The sequence below is a fragment of the Electrona antarctica genome, assembly GCF_951216825.1.
Source record: "Electrona antarctica genome assembly, chromosome: 20".
Lineage (NCBI taxonomy): Eukaryota > Metazoa > Chordata > Actinopteri > Myctophiformes > Myctophidae > Electrona > Electrona antarctica.
Genome location: NC_136801.1, coordinates 38,410,325 through 38,432,433, shown reverse-complemented (window position 1 = coordinate 38,432,433; position 22,109 = coordinate 38,410,325). Strand labels below are relative to the sequence as shown.

At 41.6% G+C, this 22,109-nt stretch overlaps 1 long non-coding RNA gene across 2 annotated transcripts; it reads right to left on the bottom strand.

Moving 5' to 3' along the window:
- Positions 1-3,736: 3,736 nt before the first annotated feature.
- LOC306913364 lies at positions 3,737-16,019 on the bottom strand. Of its 2 annotated transcripts, XR_013788514.1 has the most exons (4): positions 15,541-16,019; positions 13,788-13,859; positions 4,345-8,004; positions 3,737-4,003 (listed from the first exon to the last, which is right to left on the bottom strand). It is a non-coding gene; the product is annotated as an uncharacterized lncRNA (long non-coding RNA). The 2 variants fall into 2 exon arrangements; XR_013788515.1 differs by having other exon boundaries at positions 3,737-8,004; positions 15,541-16,013.
- Between the last annotated feature and the right edge of the window lie 6,090 nt (positions 16,020-22,109).

Below are 22,109 nucleotides of genomic sequence, written 5' to 3'. Positions count from 1 at the left end.
CTGGAAAAATTATAACGATTATTAATCTAACATTATTAATCTAACATTAATCTAACATTAATGTTAGTTATAAATGTAATGCCCATTTGGCTTGTTAGCTTATAACGAACAAAGTGCTAAACAAAATTATGATCGTGTATAGGTCTACTGATGGCAGCGTGTTATGATAATAACAGCCTTCAGTTATATTGGTTCAAAATGGCTAAAATGCACAGTATTGTATCTGAATATCCTCAGCTCAAAATATATTTGGAAGTCAATTGAAATCTCAGACGAATGGAAATTGGGCCCGTCATAATTTGATAAGGGTAAATATTATATAGCCTAGTGCCTTTATCCAAGGCGTTTTACATAGATTGTGCATTACATTCACCCATTCACACACAGATGGTGGAGGAAACCATGCAAGGCACCAACCTGCAGAAGCAATTAGGGGTTCAGCGTCTTGCTCAAGGACACTTCGTCACTAACTCTGGGGGAGCCCAGGTTCGAACTGGGAACCTTGTGGTTCCCATCCGGCCACACTACCTCTGAGCCACTGCTGCTGAGCCACTAATTGGCAGACATCCTGCATGGATTGACGCCAATTAAACATATTTCCACAGCTAGGATTTCCTAGGACTTTTAGTATGGTGTTCTGATGACTTCATAGAAATGGTCTGTGAAGAAGGAAATTATGACCTCTTGGTCAGGAATTTATATGGCATTTTTTCCTGATAATAGTCCCAGTTAGTGTCCATTTTGGATTGATGCCAATTTAACAAATTTCTACAACTACGACTTCTTGGGACTTTTAATATGTTGTTCTGGAGACTTAATAGAAATGGTCTGTGAAGAAAATAAATCTGTTACAATTAACTCTTGGTCAGGAATTTATTCCAAGATTGGCCATTTTTCTCATAATAGTCCCAGTTGGCGGCTATTTTGGATTGATGCCAATTTAACCTATTTCTGTAACTACGATTTATTGGGACTTTTGATATGTTGTTCTGGAGACTTCATAGAAATGGTCTGTGAAAAAAATCTGTTTCAATTACTTATTGGTAAGGAATTTATTCCAAGATTGGTAATTGTCTATGCAGTTTCTGAGAATAGTCTTATTGGTGGACATCTTGGATTGATGCCAATTAAACATATTTCCCCAACTGGGATTTCTTGGGACTTTTAGTATGTTGTTCCGGAGACCTCATAGAAATGGTCTGTGAAAAAAAATCTTGTTTTACAATTACTTTAGCTTTTAGGTCCAAAATGAGCTAGAATGCCTGGACTATTAGCAAAGGTAAACCTGCAGCCCTTAGCAAAGGTAAACCTGGTTGCAAATACTCTAAACATATGTAGGCTATTCACTCCTAAAATGTTTATATAAAACTGTATGGGCTAAATGTAAAAAAAAAAGTAAAAGAATACATCAACGATGTGTCTTTGTGTCATATGAAATTAGTTGGAGATTTCCAACTTTACAAGCAAGCAATTAAAATCGCGCAATTAAAAACAATGTTGCAAGGTATGCTAAGCCATTTAAACAGTGTTTTGCATGAGCTCATACATGCGAGGATTTGGGCTGAAATATTTGTGCTGAAATATTTCCATGACGGGATGTTGGAGAGTACTATAGTGCAGTGGTGCAGCTGCGGAGAGTCCCAACGTGGGTAGCCTACTGTAGCCTAATCTACAGCAGGCCGATGTCTTTCTGGAGTTACGGTATGTGCAATCTCCTCGTTTAATAAACCCGACGCGTCGCTCGAATGCCAAATGTACCGTGCCAGCGCAAGTGGGAACCGCATCGGAGATAGGTAGACTACCCAGCCAGACCACCACCACCACCACCAGTGCCAGCCACATGAGGCTATACGGTTTTGGCTGCACATTCATATATTGACAGTTGACAGCCCCCCCACTGCAGCGACTAGCGACTGCGAGGCAATCTTAATAGACTCTCGAACGTGCGGTGCATGGTCAGTTGGTCACGGTGTCACGGACGGACCAGTGATAGAGAGACAGACAGACAGGACAGGAGGAGCACCTATGCAAAACAGCAGCGTGTGTGTGCCTATTTGTTATTTAATTCATGGTTCACAGGTTCAGGTTTTCGTTCACTAATATATCTTGTTGTATATTAAATTAAAAAGACTTTAATAATTTAATATACAACTAACACACAGTGACAGTTGCTTGCAAATTGCGATATGTGCGTGCGTGCGGGGGGGGGGGGGGGGGTGAGGCGGGCAGCAAGGGAAGCGAAGCGAGAGGAGAAACAGACAGGGTAGCCCTACAGCTTTATTTAATTCATGCAGGTTTATTTATTTAAGATACAACAAGTTGCGTGTGCGTGCGCGTCTGTGTGTGTGTATGAGAGGGGGCAGCAAGGCAACTTAGGCAAGCGAGGGAAACTTTTTGTTCCTGTAACCATGGTTTCCAGGTCGTATTGCAGTTGTTCATGTCGCAAAAACGAGGGTGAGGCTTGATTTTATAGGGCGTGCCAGATTGATTTCAGCCGTCACATTTATTACTGCTAGGAATGAAATTAGGAAGGATCAGCTGTCTGCGATCACTTTATAAATGCCGACCCGACGTGGGTGTACTACGAAACCTACACTCGAATTTGGGGCGGATTTTACACTCAATTGATAAATGAGGGCCTATATCTCCTTCCATAGTGACATTGACTCAAGGTATATAACTTTTTAAGAACTCTTGTGCTGTGCTTTTGCATAGATTGTGCATTACATTCTCTCTCTCTCTCTCTCTCTCACACACACACACACACACACACACACACACACACACACACACTTGGCATTTTCATTCGACTGGACAGTCAACTTTTCACCGCTGGTTAGAATATTAAAATGTCTTCCTTGTGTCAAAAGGCCCAATCGGAAAATACACATTTTTTGTGTGACATCATAACTCTAACCCCTCCCCCATTATCATACAACAGCTGTGAGCGAGGCTTAAGTTCAGGTGGAAGGTGAAAAACAGGTATACTTAATGAACTGGTGGGTGTGGCCACATACAAACATCATTTTAACACTTTCTGTACACTTTTTTGAAAACTAAACACATTTAGTATAATCATAGTACCTGATGATTTGTTTTGTTTTTTTTTTGGGGGGGGGGGGGGGGTCATGGCACTCTTTGTATGCCAACTACAAGATATTTCGTAGTCTCCCTCTACACCAGTAATCTGTCCAACTATGATATATCTCGTAGGTAAAGATTTATATCAATTATGAAACAGTTTAACCAAAAATCAACTTTTAACACTAGCCCGGTTGCTAGGAAACGTACCCCCAGCATCAGGATATGTGCGCGCACACCCCATAGGGTCCCATTGATTAAAAGTAGGATCTTTTTTGGCTGTTATCTCAGAAAAATGTGGCGCTGTCTGCGGTGATGATGATCCAGCCGAGGTTCGGATGTGATTTGTGATTTTATCACAACTCACACCCGACATGGTAGCGTTTCTGGCGAAAGATAAACATTGTGAGCTAATGCGCTAATAATCCGTTCCATACAATGGCGGGCTTACCTATCCTTTACTGCCACCCTGGATAGGTAAGCCCTGGCAGACAAAGAATTAATGAATATAATATATCTTCACAAATATGGACAAGCTCATATTATTCTACCAGTAACCTAAGAGTTGCAGGTAAAAAAAAGGATAAAAACAAAGCGATATTCCATCAGATTTAGATTCAACTTTATTGTCAAAGTGTACATTTGTACTTGCACATTTGTACAAGTTCCATCATTTACAGTTTACATAAAGGATTAAAGAATATAGAAATAAATAAATTAACAGGTAAACCAAGTCAGAGTCAAAACATCAGCACATTTAATCTTGTATGAATTCACATCGATTGACTTAAGAAATACTTTCCAAAAGTTATTCCTCTGCTTTAGTATAGATGACTTGTCATTGTCATCCTGGATTAGAGTGAATGAGCATACATTTTTCATGTCTCCACTCAGATGGCTTCTCAAACTGAAACTAAGGGCTCTATCGTTTTAGCCTGGTTAATAAACCAGACCGAATCAGCCGTTGGCAAAAAAAAAATTGCCTGCCAGCGGATTAGGGTCTGGCGAGGCTCAGTAGCACGCCTCTTTCCTACAACCGAGAACAGGTCGGGCCAATCGGGACACGGTATGCAATATGGGCGGGCTTTGGTACAGTGACGTTCAATGCTTGAGACCTTTGACTGACAGTAGCTCTGACCAATTGCGTCAAAGAGAAAATGTTTGAACCCGCCCCCCGGGAAATGAAATCCAAGTGGAGCCAGCCCAGACTAATATACCGCGACAGTGTTGTGTGATATTAGTCTGGCTTATTAGCCAGGCTACTATCGTTTGCCATGCCTTACCCGCCAGCATTAACCACAATCCGTGAATTACGCATTTAGGAGCTTCCACTATCCGTAAACCGTATCTTGCGGCAACACTACCCACCCACTATAGATTATGCCGACACCTTTATTTGTGGGTAGAGGTGTGTCTGTAGGCGCGTTGATGCGCTTTCCCGGTAATTGCCATCTTGCACACACAGGTTTAGGACAACGGAAAGCACCTCCTCAAACCACCCGCAATGCAAATTCTGTTTCATAAAATAATGCGCTCCTGAGTTGGAGCTGCCTCGAGAGGTCTCGTTCGGGTACCCACAATTCTCCACAAATCTGATTGTAATTGAACTATAATCAACAAGTGTCAATTCCTTGTGTTTATATAATTGTCTATTCAAAGAAGTTACAACACGTTAAGTTAACACGTAGATGATACTTGTGTCAAACAAATGTGGTTCTATTTAAAGGCAATTAAAGGCCAGCTGTTAAGAAAGCAACAGGTGTCATATTTCCAATGTTATTTCACCTCAGTTCAGTGCAAGTCCCTTTAATTAATCAGATTTTCCGAACTTTCCTTTTCGCTTGATACCGCTTCATAGAGACAATACAATCACAATCTATATACCAAACGAAAAATGGAACTTTATAGATTACGCTATTATAGTTATGGCTTAATGAAGTGTTCTTGGCTGTTATGTATCTATATTGTTCTGTGCACGGTGGGAAAAAAAGAAAAAACTAAATGGCACAGGTGGTAGCACAAAGTCCCTGCTTTATTGCACGTGAGACTTTGTTGGTCACGGAGTGGATGATAGCTAGAGGAGCTACTGGACACACAAAACTGTATCAAATATACATTTACTTCAAGGCAGTGACGTGTCACACTTCCATGGGCCATAGTGTAAGGCAAGATATCACTGGGCATAATGGGCAATGGATTGCACAGTGTTCTCTTAAAGGCAATGGCATGTGGCACGGTGATTGGTTTCATTGTAACACCCAAACCACATCAATGGATAATGTAACGGGTAGCGGAGGTGTTTTAGGGATTTAGACTGTGGCACAAGACAGCATTTTTTACGGGGGAACGCCTCTTACGCAATGCTAAATCCCCAAAGTATGGATTTAGTGCCTCCGACGCAAGATAGGGCCTTTATTTTCGTCCATGCTAAACCCCTTCTCCCTAAACTACTTTGGCATGGACAAAAATAAGAGGCCTATGCGTTTCCTCCCCCTTTATGAGTTCTCATGTGTCTTTTTAGATCACCCTTTTGACTACAGGCTTTGCCACAAACTGTACACGTATAGGGCTTTTCCCCTGTATGAGTCCTCATGTGTATCATTAGAGTGGCCTTTCGAATAAAGCCTTTGCCACAAAGACTACAATTAACAGACTTTTCACCTGTATGACTCATCATGTGTCTTTTTGCATCGTCTGTTCGACTAAAGGCTTTGCCACAAACTGTACAAGTAAAGGGCTTTTCACCTGTATGAGTCCTCATGTGTTTTTTTAGAAAAGACGTTGAACTAGAGCGTCTGCCACAAACCATACAGGTAAAGGGCCTTTCCCCTGTATGAGTTCTCATGTGTGTTTTTAAAGTACTACTCTGTCTAAAGGATTTGCCACACACTGTACAAATACAGGGTTTTTCCCCTGTATGAGTTCTCATGTGTACGTTTATATTTTGACTGGACCTAAAGACTTTGCCACACACTGTACACATAAACGTTTTTTCCCCTGTATCAGTCATGTGTGTTTTTCGGTCACGCTTACGACTACTGCTCTTTCCACAAAAGTTTTTTGAGTGTCTTTTGAGATGATACATTTGAATAAACCCTTTACCACATAGTGTACATGTAAAGGGTTTTTCCCCTGTATGAATCATGATGTGTCTCTTCAGACATGTCTTTTCATTAAACATTTTGCCACAATATGAACAAAGCAAGCTTTTCTTCTCTGTGGAAGTACTTGTGGAGGTTGTTTCCAGGTCTTCACAGGGCTTCCCCCCTGTATGAATCATCATGTGTCTTTTTAGATGATACATCCGATTAAAGCCTTTGCCACACACTGTACATTTACAGGTTTTTTCCCCTCTATGAATAGTTTTATGTATCTTCAGGCATCTCTTTTCATTAAATGTTTTGCCACAATATGAACAAGGAAAGCTTTGTTTCTCTGTGGAACTCGCCGTGGGGGTTGTTTTCATGTCTTCACAGGGCTTTCCCTCTTTATGAATCATCCTGTGTCTTTTTAGGTGATACATTCGAATGAAGCGTTTGCCACACACTGTACATTTACAGGTTTTTTTCCCTGTATGAGTTGCTTTATGTATGTTCAGACATCTCTTTTCATTAAACGTTTTGCCACAATATGAACAAAGAAAGCTTTTCTTCTCCGTGGAACTCTTTGTGGATGTTGTTTTCAGGTCTGTGGACGTTGTTTTCAGGTCTGTGGACGTTGTTTTCAGGTCTGTACAGGGCTTCCCCCCTGTATGAATCATCATGTGGCGTTTTAGATGATACATTCGATTAAAGCCTTTGCCACATACTGTACATGTACAGGGTTTTTCCCCTGTATGACTAGCTTTATGTATGTTCAGACATCTCTTGTCATTAAATGTTTTGCCACAATATGAACAAGGAAAGCTTTTCTTCTCTGTGGAACTCTTTGTGGACGTTGTTTTCAGGTCTGGACAGGTCTTTATACCTGTATGAATCATCATGTGTCTTTTTAGGTGATACATTCGAATAAAGCGTTTGCCACACACTGAACATGTACAGGGTCTTTCCCCTGTATGAATCATCATGTGTCTTTTTAGATTAACCTTTAGACTAAAGCCTCTGCCACACACTGTACATTTACAGGGTTTTTCTCCTGTATGAATCATTGTCATCATGCAGGTAGAATTCGGGTCTTTGGACATCTTGTCTTCTTCCACATTTTGTGTCTCGTCTGAGTTCAAATCTGACTGAACTTCCCTGGTCTCCTCCCAGTCATCACTGTCTTCAGCATCAGCTTGAGAACAGTCTGATTTCAGTGAGTTTAATGCTGACTGGCCTTCCCTGGTCTCCCTCCAGTCATCACTGTCTTCAGCATCAGCTTCAGAAGAGTCCTCTACATCAGCTTGTGTTTTCATACGTTCAGCTGAGTTGCTAGATAGAGGCTCCCTCTCTCCGTTTTCATCATCACCTTCACTTTTCTCTTCAGTGTCAGATTCAGAACAGTTTGCAGAGTGTAGCTCTTCATCACTAGTCGGTTGTGATCGTACCCAGCCTGCTATATAAGCTTGCGTTTTCATGTGTTCAGTTGAGGTACCGGCTACAGGCTCCGTCTCTCTGTTTTCATCATCACCTCCACTTTTCTCTTCGGTGTCAGATTCAGAACAGTGTGAAGAGAGAGCCTGGTCATCACGAGTTGGTTGTGATGTTCTACAGTCCTCTACATCAGCTTGTGTTTTAATGTATCCGGTTGAGGTGCCGGCTATAGGCTCTGACTCTCTGTTGCCATCACCATGTACACTCCTTAGTTCTAGTAATGTCAATGTTGAACCATCAGCCTCCTCTGGTCTCTCTTTAATGTGTGGAGGGTGTGGTTCCTCCTGGACCAGACTGGAGCTCCTCTCCTGCTGTTCAGCAGGAAACTCCTCTGTTGAGGCGAAGAAGTCTAAGGGGGGAAAAAATGAAATGAGGGGGAAAAAGGCGAGATTCTTTTATTGTCATTTTCTGTCTCTTTCTTCCAGTCGGTTGACATAGACTTATCGGTCGAGTCATTTAAAACACAACAGCTCGAACAAAGTGGTGGATGGAGATTTCACATTTGTATTAATGCAAGAGCAATGGCTTCCATAATACCAAAGTCTGATGTCAATATCGCTAGAGGGCAGGGACGTGCACAGGGATTTGGAGGGGCAGGGGCCGAAATTTGAAAAGGGCACTTGTGGCGTGCGTACACACCACATAATTTGGGTTTTATTTAGGGGTGCCAGACACCATTTTGCGGGGGGTGGGGACACAAGGTTATACTAACTATACTTGAGTCAATCAGTACAAATCTACACTCTCAGTATTGAGCAAGATATGAACATTGATAAGATCATAGAAGACAATATGATAGATGGTTATTTACTCAATCATTACAAAGCTATAGGCCTAGTATCAAGCAAGATATTGACATTAATTTCATGATGATAGACCATAGAAAAATAATATTATTATTTAAAGTTACACAGAAGCATTCCAAGAAAATGTAACAGGAACAACGATGGGGAATAACGTGCTTTAACTTAAAAAGAAAAAAAGATCACACCCGTGTGAAGTGAGGGGTGCTTTACCAACCCTTATCTTACATCATCGCGATATCATAACATCATATGCCGATTTGCTCAGTGACAGACAAAACAAACATTAAACTCTGTTCATTGTTAATGGCATTTTTAATGTTTGTGGAAAGACAAACATTAAACCTGTACAAAGGGAAAAAAGGAGCACTCATGTTCCCACTGTAGTCACCATGTGGACTAAATAATGTAAATTGCTTAACCATTTTATTTTGTTTTTAAATGACCGAAATAAAGATTTAACTAACTAATTTAACTAACTAGTTCTTAGTGCCCAAAACAAACAGTCCATAGACTTGGCTGGTACCCTGATCCCTGAGTCGTTTCGTCTGTGACTTGTGAGCGGCTGTGTGCGCACTCAACTGCATCAATGATCGAATGCCATGTGTTCTCTTGTTTGGTTGATTGTGTGTTGCCCATTCATCAACAGCATATTTTTGTCTTTGTGACTAAATGTAGCCTATTTGCAAACAGTGCTGTTGAGTGTTGACCACGTTGCTACATTGTCCACATAACATTTGATTTGTGCAACAAGAGCCAATGCCAATATGCTATATTAATATTAGTAGTAATATATTATTTTAAGACATTATGACAATAGAGCTGCTGGTGCAATGGGGCATCATCACTGTGCTGCCTGCAGTGCAGAATGTAGGAAGAAAACGTTCATATTAATAGCAATTACTCAAGAGACTGACATCGTGAAATGGAGGATGTCATGTAAGAACACACTTTTGTTGGTTACAGACCAGGGTAAATATGAAGTTTTGCCCCAAACAAAGTCTGGTGTGTTGTTTTTAACACCCTCCGCGCTAGGGATGTTGAAAAAAGTTGAAAATCGACTCGATTTTCGACTCATGCCTTCCGCGACTCAAAAAGTATGAGTCGAAAAATCGTTTTTATTTTATTTTTTATTTTTTTGGCTGCAGTTAGGGCGCCATCGTCCAAGGGTGTGGGGTGAAGGGGAAGGGTATCTTAGCAACACTGAATGCTCTGTCCCATTGGTCGTGTGCTCGTATCATGAGCCAATGGCTGCAGCTCTGAGCCTCCCAGACCCCAGGTTCGCTCATGCTCAAAGACAGTGTTCCACAGGTCGCTCTGTTCTGAGCTGTGAGCGCTCTTCTCTTCTCGTGAAGAAAGCAGGACAGCGTTGTCAAATAAATCCCGCCGTCATTCATACTGTATTTATTCCCCGACCCGACATTAAAATACGGAACAACGTGCGTCCCGTGTCAGTTCATTACGGGACTTGTGACAGGCTGCTGCAGACACTTGAGTTGGGACTAGCTGATAGCATAGCAGCCGATAGCGCCGCTGCTCCTTCAGTGTCGTTGTTTACAAAATAAAGTTTATTTTTTATTATTGGGCTTTGATCATTGATGCAAATTCTAAACATATGGATGCAGCTGCAGAAGTTGTGTTGCTTAAAGGAATGCATAGTTGCGTTCTCCTCAACTGCTGCGCAGCAACAACAAAAATAAAAAAATAAAAAATAATGGGGAAAAAAAAGGGAAAAAAGTCGATCGACTCGTCGATTTGCGGCCTCGATTTATCGATTTGCCAAATATGAGTCGTTTGACATCCCTACTCCGCGCCATTGCCGACGATTAAAGTCAATTGAAGCCTAATTTTGATACTGGCGCTTAACGCCATTGCCGACGGCCTTCGGCAATTGAGCTTTTATAGCGCGTTCGATTGCTCGAGCCAACATGCTACTCACGTTAGCCGGTTAGCTAGCTGTGTTGTTAGCACAGAACTGGATCGCCCATCTTAGATCGTCGTCGCCATCAGCATCCATTTCTTTCAATCGCCTGTATCTCCTATTCCTTGTCCCAGATGGAATTTTTTGTCAAAACAGCGTTTCTTTGACGGCACAGAGCTGACAATCTATAGCTCTCCGGAGCTCCGGCCTGGATTCACATTGTAAACAAGGCCCACCCAGCTGTGTGAAAACTTCTAACATAGGACTACCGGTTGTGGACCGGAAATGGCGGCTTTTCAAAATAAGAGCTCAAATTAAAAAAATGCTGGCGTGAATTAGATCCTAATTTTTCAATAAATGATAGTGGTCTAAGTGTTTTTAAGCTACGTAAGGGCAACGCATGTTGGACGGGTTTGAGGGGGCCTGACTGACGCCCGCCCATCGTGGCCCCCCTCAAAACTATTGGGCCCCCTAATTTCACTATTGGGAGGAAAAATCAACTGGTGCGTAGTTTGCGTAGCGGGACAGCGAGCGAGAGGGGCATTATTTCAACATATAATGCTACATTTCAGTTCAGGACGGAGAGGGCACTTTTCTCCGACAGTCAAAACGGCAGGGGCTAGGGCCCCCTTTCATGTATTACGGTGCACGTCCCTGCTAGAGGGCGCTAATTCCACGGTTCATGTATTTTTTGAGGGGCGCTAGCCCCTCCTATGTCCAGCTTTGAGGGTTTGTGTAAACACAAACCTAACACAAACATTGAATGCCATTGACAATGAATGGCCAGTTTTGAGTGTGTTTTCAAACATTGAAGACAAAAGTGACTACGCAAATTGTGATTGGCCGGAATGGGATGATGTATGATGATATGAGCGCCCCTCACTTTACACAGGTGTGATTTATTTTATTTGTATTATAATCCTCATAGGGGGATCTTAGATCGCCTCAAAATAAACAAATCATCCCGAACGTTTCACTCGATATATGGATATATGGATATGAAGAATCAACTGACTGTGAGAGTGAGAAAACGCTAATGTTACTGCTGCTGAATTAGTTACATTTTCGCTAGAAACAGACCAATTATCAATCAAATATGAGTGACTGACTGTCATAAACGATACAGACACACCTGCCTGACAATATCAGTTTGTTAATTGTTGGACCACAATTCTTAAATGAGATGATTTAAAGATGACCTCTTATGTCCGTTTCCCTGTAAATAGAAGAGTTCATCAAAATATACTAAATATACTAGCAATTTCGTCAACAAATAAAAAACTAGACTAAAATGTTCGGAAGGGACTAGTGCACAAGAGATCCAGTATGAGTCATTTTACACTTGGTTGCATGCTGAAAATAGCAGATCTACAAGCTCACAACGCACCGTGCTGCGACGTGTTGTGAGCTTGTAGATCTGCTATTTTGAGCAAGTGTAAAATCAGTCATTTCGACAGCATCAAGGCCCGCCAAAATACATTTTAGTTGACTAAATCAACTGTAGATTTAGTCAACTAAAATCTTATGACATTTAGTCGACTAAAACTAGACTAACACTGACTGAAACTAAATGAAAACTATTGAAGAGACTATGACTAAAACTAAAATCTAAATCTGCTGCCAAAAACAACACAGACCTTGTATTGAACAGTGCTTTCGTCAAACTGTGCTTACTCTACAAACTGTTAATACAATTAAATCAATCGCACTAATGTGTGAATTCATTGGCATAATGACTAAATTGGGAGGAAAAAGGGGCAAAAAAGAAAAAGAAAAAGTGGCACCTCATCAGTTTCTATTGTAAAAGCATGTCAGCAATGTACTGAATCAAAACATTTAGTACATTCACACCAACTTCTGCTAAATTACGATAACAAATGCAGGTATTTAATTCACTTTTAAAAATCAATCTATGCCAAACCCGCAAAATCTCGGGTTTCTTTTATGTAATTGAATCCAGCTTTAAAACATTTATTTTTACCTTTTACTCTACTAACATACTGTGCTGCACCATACAGGACTGTACTGTGTCATACTGTGCTGTACTGTGGCATACTGTACTGTACCATACTGTAACATACTGTGCTGTAGGCCTATTATTGGTGTATATCATTGACCTAAATGGCGTTATATCAGTATCAACAATGATAGTATGATTTTTTTAAAGGGGTAGGCTTATGTCTTTTTCATAAATTGCTTTGGACATGTGGAAAACTTAGTTAAACATGCAGAGTGACACATTAGGCATTAGGCCACTACTTTACCTGGATAACATCATCTTTTCGTTTTGACATGAAATAATAATCCTGTACCGTCACCGTGTAGCGTTTGGTTTCATTAGCGCGATCATAACAAAATAGCCTACAGCTGCTGCTGTCCGCAGAGCATACATGAACGGTAAAGATACCAAGGATTGGACAGTGGTACGCAACATGGAAGTAACACTGACTCAAAGCCGTTTATAAATCACAGTCAGTGAACAGACGAGTCAACTTTTCACTGCCGCTTGGTGTGTCGTCGTCCCCGTCGTCCGTCCGCCCCCCGCCGCACAATCAGAAGCGTTTTCAAAGAGACGAGTAGGATACAAAGGAAGCCTGAAAGGCAAGCATTTGCATTCCAATGGGTGATTGAGCGTCGCGCTCTACGCGCAACGGCCATCAGGTCTGGTGTTTGTCCTCTCTCTTTTCTCAGTGTTTTCAAATGGATTTTTATACGACGGGAAAACTTGGAATTCCCCTCTCGCGTACCAGTGGCACGTGTCCCGCGGACCGGCACCGGTCCGCGTACCGGTGGTTGGGAACCTCTGCTGTACGGTACCATACTGTACTGTGCCATACTGTACTGTAATGCACCATACTGTGCTGTGCTGTTCCGTACTGTACCATACTGTACTGAACCGTACTGTTCTGTCCCTGCTGTGTATTGTGCTGTGCACGCACTGCTCTGTAGCCTGGCATGTGTGTGTGTGTGTGTGTGTGTGTATGCGCACTGTACAGAATGTGAAGATGTTGCGGGCAGGATGAAAAGTCGTAAACCTTGTCTGACTACTTATCAATTTCGGTTTGAAAACGATTAATCGTTCAGCCTTACCCCGGGGGCACTTTTTCTAGATAATTTAGATTTATTTTCCGATCTACAAGTTCACAACGTGTCACCACCGGGATGTGTTGTAACTTGTAGCTTGTAGCTCAGTTATTTTGGCTATACGACACGGTCGTACGACAGAGCATATCTTGAATTCCTCCCACTGCACCGGGTCGGCTTTGACAGCTCAGCTTGAGTGATGCTTGCGGAACTCGACTACGTCTCGTTCCTGACCGCATCACTGTCGTGCCGTTAATCACGGTAAAGCACACACAACAATATTCACACACATGTATAATACAGATACTAATGTTTCTTTCTCACCTGTCTTCTTCTTTCCTTTGGAACTTCTCTTTATTTCTTTTTCTTTCTTCTTTTCTTCGACAATTCCTCCACCTATACGTTCACCAAAACAAAAACAAAAGAACAAACTTGTTGCGATGTAAAGTTATTGATCCCAGCAAACATAAGGACTAGTCTACTTGAGAATGTAAAATGAAACCAAATGGACCCTTATGGTCGATTTGGTTCCATTTTACACTCTCAAGACTTCAATAATTGTTAAACATATACAGTATTAATTCATTTATATAAACTCTACACAATTAGAGAATGTAGAAGAAGAATTGTTATTGTTATAAACGTTTGCCATTATCTTCCCTGATGGTACCAACATCAATACAGCAATAATTGTGGACAGAATATTTTACGTTTGGGTCTGAGATTAAATATCATCAAATGGTGGTCCGTGGCTCACATGCAGAATAAATAATGTACTTAGGGCCGATTCATACTCCTATTTTACCGCTGTTTCGGCGCTGTAGTGCCGAAATGATTTCGGCTCGTCAGAAATGTTCAGTAGCACCGAAGATCCGACTTTAGGACGGTACCCGCCGCCCCGAACCTCAAATGACGTCACATTGTAGGCTCTACCTAGCTGAACCGACTTTTATTCGGCTCTAAAATAGTATGAATCGGCCCTTAGATATGAAAAGGGTTGAAAACCACTGTTACAGATAGATCAGGGGTAAGCAAACTAGCACGGGTGCCAACAATGGCACAGGGGAGGGTGATCACTGGCACACTGACTGGCAGAAGTGTGAGAGTCAGAGAGGTTTTTTCTTTAAAAAAAATCAATAGCCTAACACCGGGGCTCCACCAGGCGCGTCAGCGTTGTGTCGCGTGCGTGCGTCAAAAAACTAACCGGGGCAATTTCAATGCAGTCATGCAACGCGGGCAGTGGAGCCACCCTTCATTGATTAAAAAGGGAACATTCCCTGACGGTGACGGAGACGCGACGCTGACGTGTCCGGTGGAGCCCCGGCGTTATTCTACATTCATTCAAACTGATAACTGTGACTGGGGAGGGAGTCTGGGAATCTAAAGATCATTACATCCTGGTGTGAAAGAAAATATTTCTAAAGAAGGTACAAAATAAAGGTTGTTATGTATAGCCTGTGAACAATCGAAATCAGTTGGAAATATTTAATTTCAATGTGGTGTCATAATTAAACTTCGATATGGCACACTGACTATCAGGAAAATTAAAACATGGAACTTCATGTCAAAAAGGTTGCCGACCCCCTTTACAGATGGTTGAACCCCTGGGGGTCCGCGGGCCACACTTTGAGAAACACTGGTCTAGCATATTTTTATTTCACATTTTGTGGCCAAGGCACACCATAGAGCAAGTCAAATATCTCAGGACATGTAAAATATTCCCTATAACAGTGGGTTTCAAAGTGTGGTCCGGGGACACCCAGGGGCCCTTGAGGAGGTTCTGGGGGGTCCCCAGCAAAATCAATATAGCATCAAAATCGGTTTAACCACTAACTTATATACTTTGGCTGAAAATAGCTGATCCACAATGTGATGCATTGTGAGCTTGTAGATCTGCTATTTTCAAAAATACATTCAAAACATTTTGAGTAGGCTACATTAAAAAAAAGAATCACAAATCTTTATTGGGTGTCCCGCCACCCGATGGGGGTCCGTGGTCAAATACAGAATTATTCATTTAAATAATTTGACATGGAAATGTTTGAGTCAGTTAAACAGTTGCGTGCGCCTCACGCACCTGCAGCAGCGTGTAGCGTCTCCATCTCTCTCTGGAAAAGGCCGCACATGAACTGTGCGACCGCACTGAGGCGCTCCAACACAAACACTCTGACCCGACAAACATCACCGCTTGTGTGTTTCTCCAAAACACACAATATCTGCTCTCCCACCGACGTCATGTGTCCGTTTATCTCCAGACGTACAGACTCCATTTGACTAGTTTTACCTCCCCTGTGAGACATTTTACCTCCTTTATGAAACATTTTAACTCCTTTTTGATACATTTTTCCTCCTTTAAGAGACATTTTAACTGCTTTTATGAGACATTTGACCTCCTTTGTTGTGAGACCGTCTTTGTTCAGGAGAAACCTCCCGTCAACAGGAAGTACACGAACTTCTACTTCCTGGTCAATGTGTGTCAAGCATGCGCAACACAGGATCCAGGGCATTAATGTCTTTCGACCCCTGGTGGAGGAGGTGTGTAACTGTCACTGATAGATTTAGGGAGATCAGACAATAATGACTGCGGAGAGAATGTGAAGAACTCATGTGAAATGTTGAAATAAAGCCACCGATAGAAATATATAGTATGTATATCGTTGCTGTCGGGTGGAAACCTTATATGTCAAAAACTGTTCCTTAATAATAAATATTATATTTTAATAAGCCAGTTGCCCGCATGAATTAAGTAGGATATTAATTTACGAAAAAACACTAATAGTTTGAATTTGGACAGCGACGATATACGACACTATGGCCAAAGATGTGAATTAATGTTAACACTTTGGTTGCTACACAATGTGCGTGGCCAACAAGGTTTGGGAACTGCTGCTCTACACCAAACCTTCACCAAAAATAGCTGATCTACAAGCTCACTTTGCAGCTTGACCTTTGTGAGCTTGTACATCTGCTATTTTCTGCTAATGTTCCCTCCAGATCGAGTAGGTGAAAAAATAAAAGTTGCTATCAAAGTGGACACAGTCATACATTTTAGTAATGTAGCTGTCTCATTGATGTTTGCTGTTTTTTCCTCGGAAGTCACTGCAGATTAGGGTAACCTCAGTGCCTCCTGCCTGTCAGGGAGAAACCACCTAACTCCAAAATGTTCATTTATCTAGAAAATGAAGAAAACCTTATATTTTTAAAACAATGCAATACTGCCTCATCAACATTGGTATTGTGACTTTATATATTGTCAATTACTTGCATGAGAGGTTGGGAGAGGTGGTAGAGTTGGCTGTTTTAGCAGGCAGTTTGAAACGCCTTTTAATTACTTTTAATTTGTTCAATATTTTTTAACCAACCCACAGACGTAAAGGGTGTTCAATAGAATTGATTTATGAAAAAAGAAAATCAAAAACCTCAAATGGAATTAGGTGGTTTGCACTGGTTTCCTCCGGACAGCAACAATATGAAATATTAGATATAGTTACTTTACAAACTTCACTAGTGTGGGAACGTATTCTACCAATGAAAAACAGGAATACTTATTTGTTGCCCCACCACTAACGCGTTGATTCCCGTGACCGGGAGATTCTGGGGGGGAGAAATCTTCCACCTCAGGCTCATCTTGAGCTGAATCTCCGGGTGACTGGGGGGGTGAAAAGTCTTCAACTTCAAATGATCCTTCGGTGCTAACCGAGGCTGCGGTGTCACTATCCATTGCGTCCTCCATTGCGACTAGCAACAATAATACAAAAATACTGATGTGAACGTGTGTGTGTGTGTGTGTGTGTGTGTGTGTGTGTGTGTGTGTGTGTGTTTGAGAGAGATGGATCAGGGGACGAGCGTGGTGGGTGTGTCTGTGGGTGTCTTGCTTGTTGTCACTCCGCTCCAGTCTGTTGTTTTTTGAACGGATCAACCCAGCAGTCTAGCCGAAGAGTGTGCCTCACAGCACGGGTGAAGAAAATAAAGTGCCTGGATACTATCTCTGACGGCTTGTTTGTATAATTACTTATAATTTTTAGCGGTAAATATGAATCTGTATTATTTTTATACCTACAACACTTAGTTTTACACATTGTTTTCAGAAGTCGCATTTTCGAGGCGGACAGGTTTCGGTAGTAGATTCAGAAATGAATATGCATGTTCGACTCCGCCCCCTCCCCCAGAACCACACCTACATTTCAGGTTTGTTTTCGTTTGTCAATAGAGCACCGAAGTCCTGACGTCACTGCCCTCTACTATCAGTAGAGGGCGCCAGTCCCTAGGTTTGTGTATTTTTTTTACAAGCATTGCAATCTCCATAGGGGGATTTTAGATCGCCTCATATAAGAACTGTGTTTGAAAAATAAACCGATCACCCCGGCCTTTTCACTCATATGGATATGAAGCATCGACTGAAGGTGGAAATGTACAAATATACCCAAAGAGTAACAAAATAAGCGTTAGAAACGAGCCAAACAACCCAGAGACTACATTTCCGGGTAGGCTGCTTCTGCCCGCAGCCCGTCGCACAACAGAAACTGAACGTTAATTACGTTTATTTAAATTTTTATTTTATTGATATATAATGTATTGTGGTTAGTACGAGTCGAGTCACCACCAGCTGAGCTTACGTCAACGAGGAATCTCAGGAATGCAATATGTTGACAGCTGGGCGTGACGTATATGCTCAGCGACATTGCATTCATATGTAGTTTCAAGGCTTTTGCGGTCACATTAATTCCATTTTCTCCAGAAACTGGCTGTATCAAATATGAATGGACATCATTAACGACGCACAGCCACTCCCCTGACAGAAAGGCCGGGGTGGTCGGTTTATTTTTCAAACACAGTTCTTATATGAAGCGACATAAAATCGCCCGATGGAGATTTCAATACAAATGAAAAAATACACAAACCTGTGTGTTGGTGCCCTCTACTGAAAGTGACGTCAGACTTCGGTGCTCTATTCTGAGCAAAAAGAAAGAGGGGGGGTGTCCTGAACCTTTAAGCTTCGGCCTATGCCTTTTCGATCAACCTATAAGAAATAGTGGATGTAATATTGAATGTAATCATTTATGTTACACTGTTGACTTGATTGAAATAAACTAAACTAAACATCTGAAACGTGCTCCTCAATTATTATTATTATTAATTCGTTTATACAAACCCTCAAAGCTGCACATAATAGGGGCTAGCGCCCCTCAATAATAATAATATAAATGTAATTAAAGGTGAACACACGGCTGAAAACTCTGCTGCAGCGACAACATAAACAACAATCAAGAAAAAAGAATGTCTGGCCCTACTAACCTGACAAGACAGACATCTGAAGGCTGTGGATAGCTTCAACCAGGTCCCTTGAACTTGCCGTGTCACTCAGTGGGGTCCCGCCAGGAGCTCCATCTGCATCCATTGTGTTGTCATCACTGTCGAAGTCGAGGAGGAGTTCATTGGCTACTTGCAGTAGGTGAAACTCTTCGGAGCAGGTCTGTGCCAATTCGCGTTGTTTCCTAATAGCGTGGCCATGCGATGTTGTTATGCCTAATTTGCCGAGCCTTTCAAAAACTGCCTTCTTTGCCCCTCCGTAGAGTAACACATTGTTCACATAATATGCAAAGGCTGATAAGCGGGGTTCCCTTCCTCTGAGAGCTATTGCAGCAGCAGCACAGGTTACATTGGGAGACTGTTTGCTGATTCGATGAAATATGGAAAATAGGAATGGTGACATACACTGGAGATCTGACATCAAGTTTGCTAATGAAAAATCCTTCAAATCATCTGGTGATGACCGCCACAGCATAAAATTCTTGTATGGATTACATAGTGTCTTGCTCTCGTCCTCTATTACTTTTAGGACATTTTCCTTAACTTCTCCAAACAGTTCGTCGTGTCTGACTATCAGATTGGCTGCTGTTGTCCAATTTCCCCTGGTGATGTGTTCAACGATCCCTGCTGTGCTGTTGTCACACACTGTTTTTTTCCCCCTGATGGTAACCTGAAACACAAACAAAGGAGTTGTTAATCATAACTGTGCTGCTGCATTAAGAAAAATCATGATCTGATTCAACTTTATTTGCCAAATATGTGATCACATAAAAGGAACTTTACTCCAGCTTATTTTGATAATGAGTCTTAAGGCACTGAGACAGAAAACTGCTACAAACCATGACAACAAAGCTGAACAGAGGCAAACAGAAATGTGTTATGCACACAAGAAGTTAATAAGATTTGGTAGGTAGGCCTACCATTTTTTTGGTATAACAGCCTAGGTCTATTGTTATTTATTGTCGTTGGTGTCATCCAGCTGGACAAGTGTTGGTTGGTCAAGAAAAGCACAGGGGAAATAACTAAACTATACAAATAAATATGTATTTGTTTCTAACAACACAACAAATGAGTTGCCACCCTTCCCCCACCTGCCCTGTTTATTATGTCTCCTGTAGTGTAGGAATGTGGTTGGAGGATGGGCTGTGAGATCTAAAGGGAAGATACCCTACCAAAATACCAAGATAGATTAAATTAAATTATAGTAGTACCAAATAATATCACAATCTATGACAGATTGTGACAATTCTCATATATAGAGGGAATATTATCGAATGCCAGCCTGCCTAGTCACATTTCATTTGATATATATAGCCGGCAAGGCAGCTGGATTAGCGTGAATTGGCAGCATTATAGGTTAGACAGAGTTTAGAAATATTTTCACAGCTATTTACCTCCAAAAGACTCTGACGCTCAGGCATCACCGTTGTTGGTTTAGAGAGCAGCTTACGGGTTGCCGTTGGAGATGAAGTAGTGTCACTGTGTACTGGTGTCTTGGAAGGTGTCGGTTCCCGATCACGTTTATCTGTCCTTGAGGAACAAGCTGATTCACTGTCGTCAGGGAACAACCGTCCAGAAACAACTACAGGCACTTCTACAGTCGCTACTGTTGAAGTCGCGTTAAACGTGTCTCCTTTACTTTCCTCTTTGTCCTTGTCCTCTTGCTCCCAGCGCCGTAAAGTGGAAATATCATCTTCCATTCTTCCCAGTTGGCGAAAACATATCTTACACATTCGATACGATATCAAGGGGCTTCTAAAAAGTGTTAAACCTAATGCTATCAGCCGTTCGTAAACACTTTTTTCGTTCTCGTTATTGTCGAATATTTTAATGGTGCCCCCTAAAGTGCCTTTTATGCGCATATTTGCGTGACAAAAACGGCAAAAATCCATAACATCCATAATAACTTCTTGTTGTTGTAACTCCTGTTAGATTGTGTATACATGTGGTACGCGACTGACTGTGAGCTGTCAGTGTCGCAGCTGCAATACGTCATCAGTCCTGCCTTGATAGAGACACACGGGGACTACAAATTCCACGCCCCCAAATGAGACAGCGTCCCCACTTCTGGTCCGTTTCAACTGTGTACTGCAGCTGCCAATGCAATCCCTATGAGAGGCATCATAAAATACCCTTATTTCACTGGTTCATTACTGAGGCTGTAGCGATTTATTTTGTGTTCGAATAATGTGTCCCATATGTTTTATTTGTCCTTTTTAATGTCATATACCTGCCATCTCAATATACAACCCACAATGTACTATAATATACTCCATAAGATTGTAAAGACTGCTAGCATCGGATATATTGAAGTTTCCCTGACGTATGATTTGTACGTCACGCATTAATCCTTATAAATACCGCTAGATGCGGCATTCCCCAGCGACGGATCGAGCGACCACGACAGAGTCCAGCGTTGTAAACGGTTAAACGGACAGTCTTCATCATGCCTAAAGTGTGCTGCGTTCCTCTTTGTAAAAACAACAAAGAAAAAACCCAGACTTGATGTTTCATCAACTTCCAGCTGATCATGAAAAGAGACAGAAATGGCTGCACCCATCCACTAGTAAAAAATCTGTGAAACCATCCAGAAGAAGTTTGTGAACTCCACAAGTGCAGGAAATTAAGTATTCAAGTGAAGCTTATGAAGGTATATGTCACAGTGAAAATAGCCTTGAAACTTATGATAGTCAGTCATGACGCAACTTCACCCTGTCTTTAGTGCCTTGCTACATTTACAACGTTTAAGTGTACATAAGCGTTCAGATTTCAAATATAAAGTGCTCACCCCCGGAGCTACGGATGTTATACATTTGCACGTTTATTAGCACCCGTGTAGTCCTTATATTGTTCAATAAAAAGCATTTTTATCCGACGGCTGGCCAATTTCTAATTTTTTCGCTATATGCTTTCAATACGTGCCCTTATCGGTTGGGAGGTGTATTGCACTCATGCATTATTATAACCTTTATAGAAAATGGTCACCGATCGGATTAAAATGCATTTTCTTGAACAATACGGGATGCACGGGTGTTAATAGCAGCCCGTTCAAAATTCTAACATCCGTGTCCCCGGGGGTGAGCACTTTATAGGCTATTTGAAATCTGAACGTTTACAAATGCACATAACTTAGCCAGGCGCTCAAAACAAAGCAAGTCACGCCACGACGCACGTGAAGGACGAGCGTCATGTGAACCATTAATCCTACTGAATATGATATAGATTGACAATATCAAGAAGGCAGGCAAAATCATCTGAGGAGCATATGCTGCTATATAGGATTACACAGACTGAAATTGACTGCCTGAAAAGTAATGTATTATATTATTCTTCATG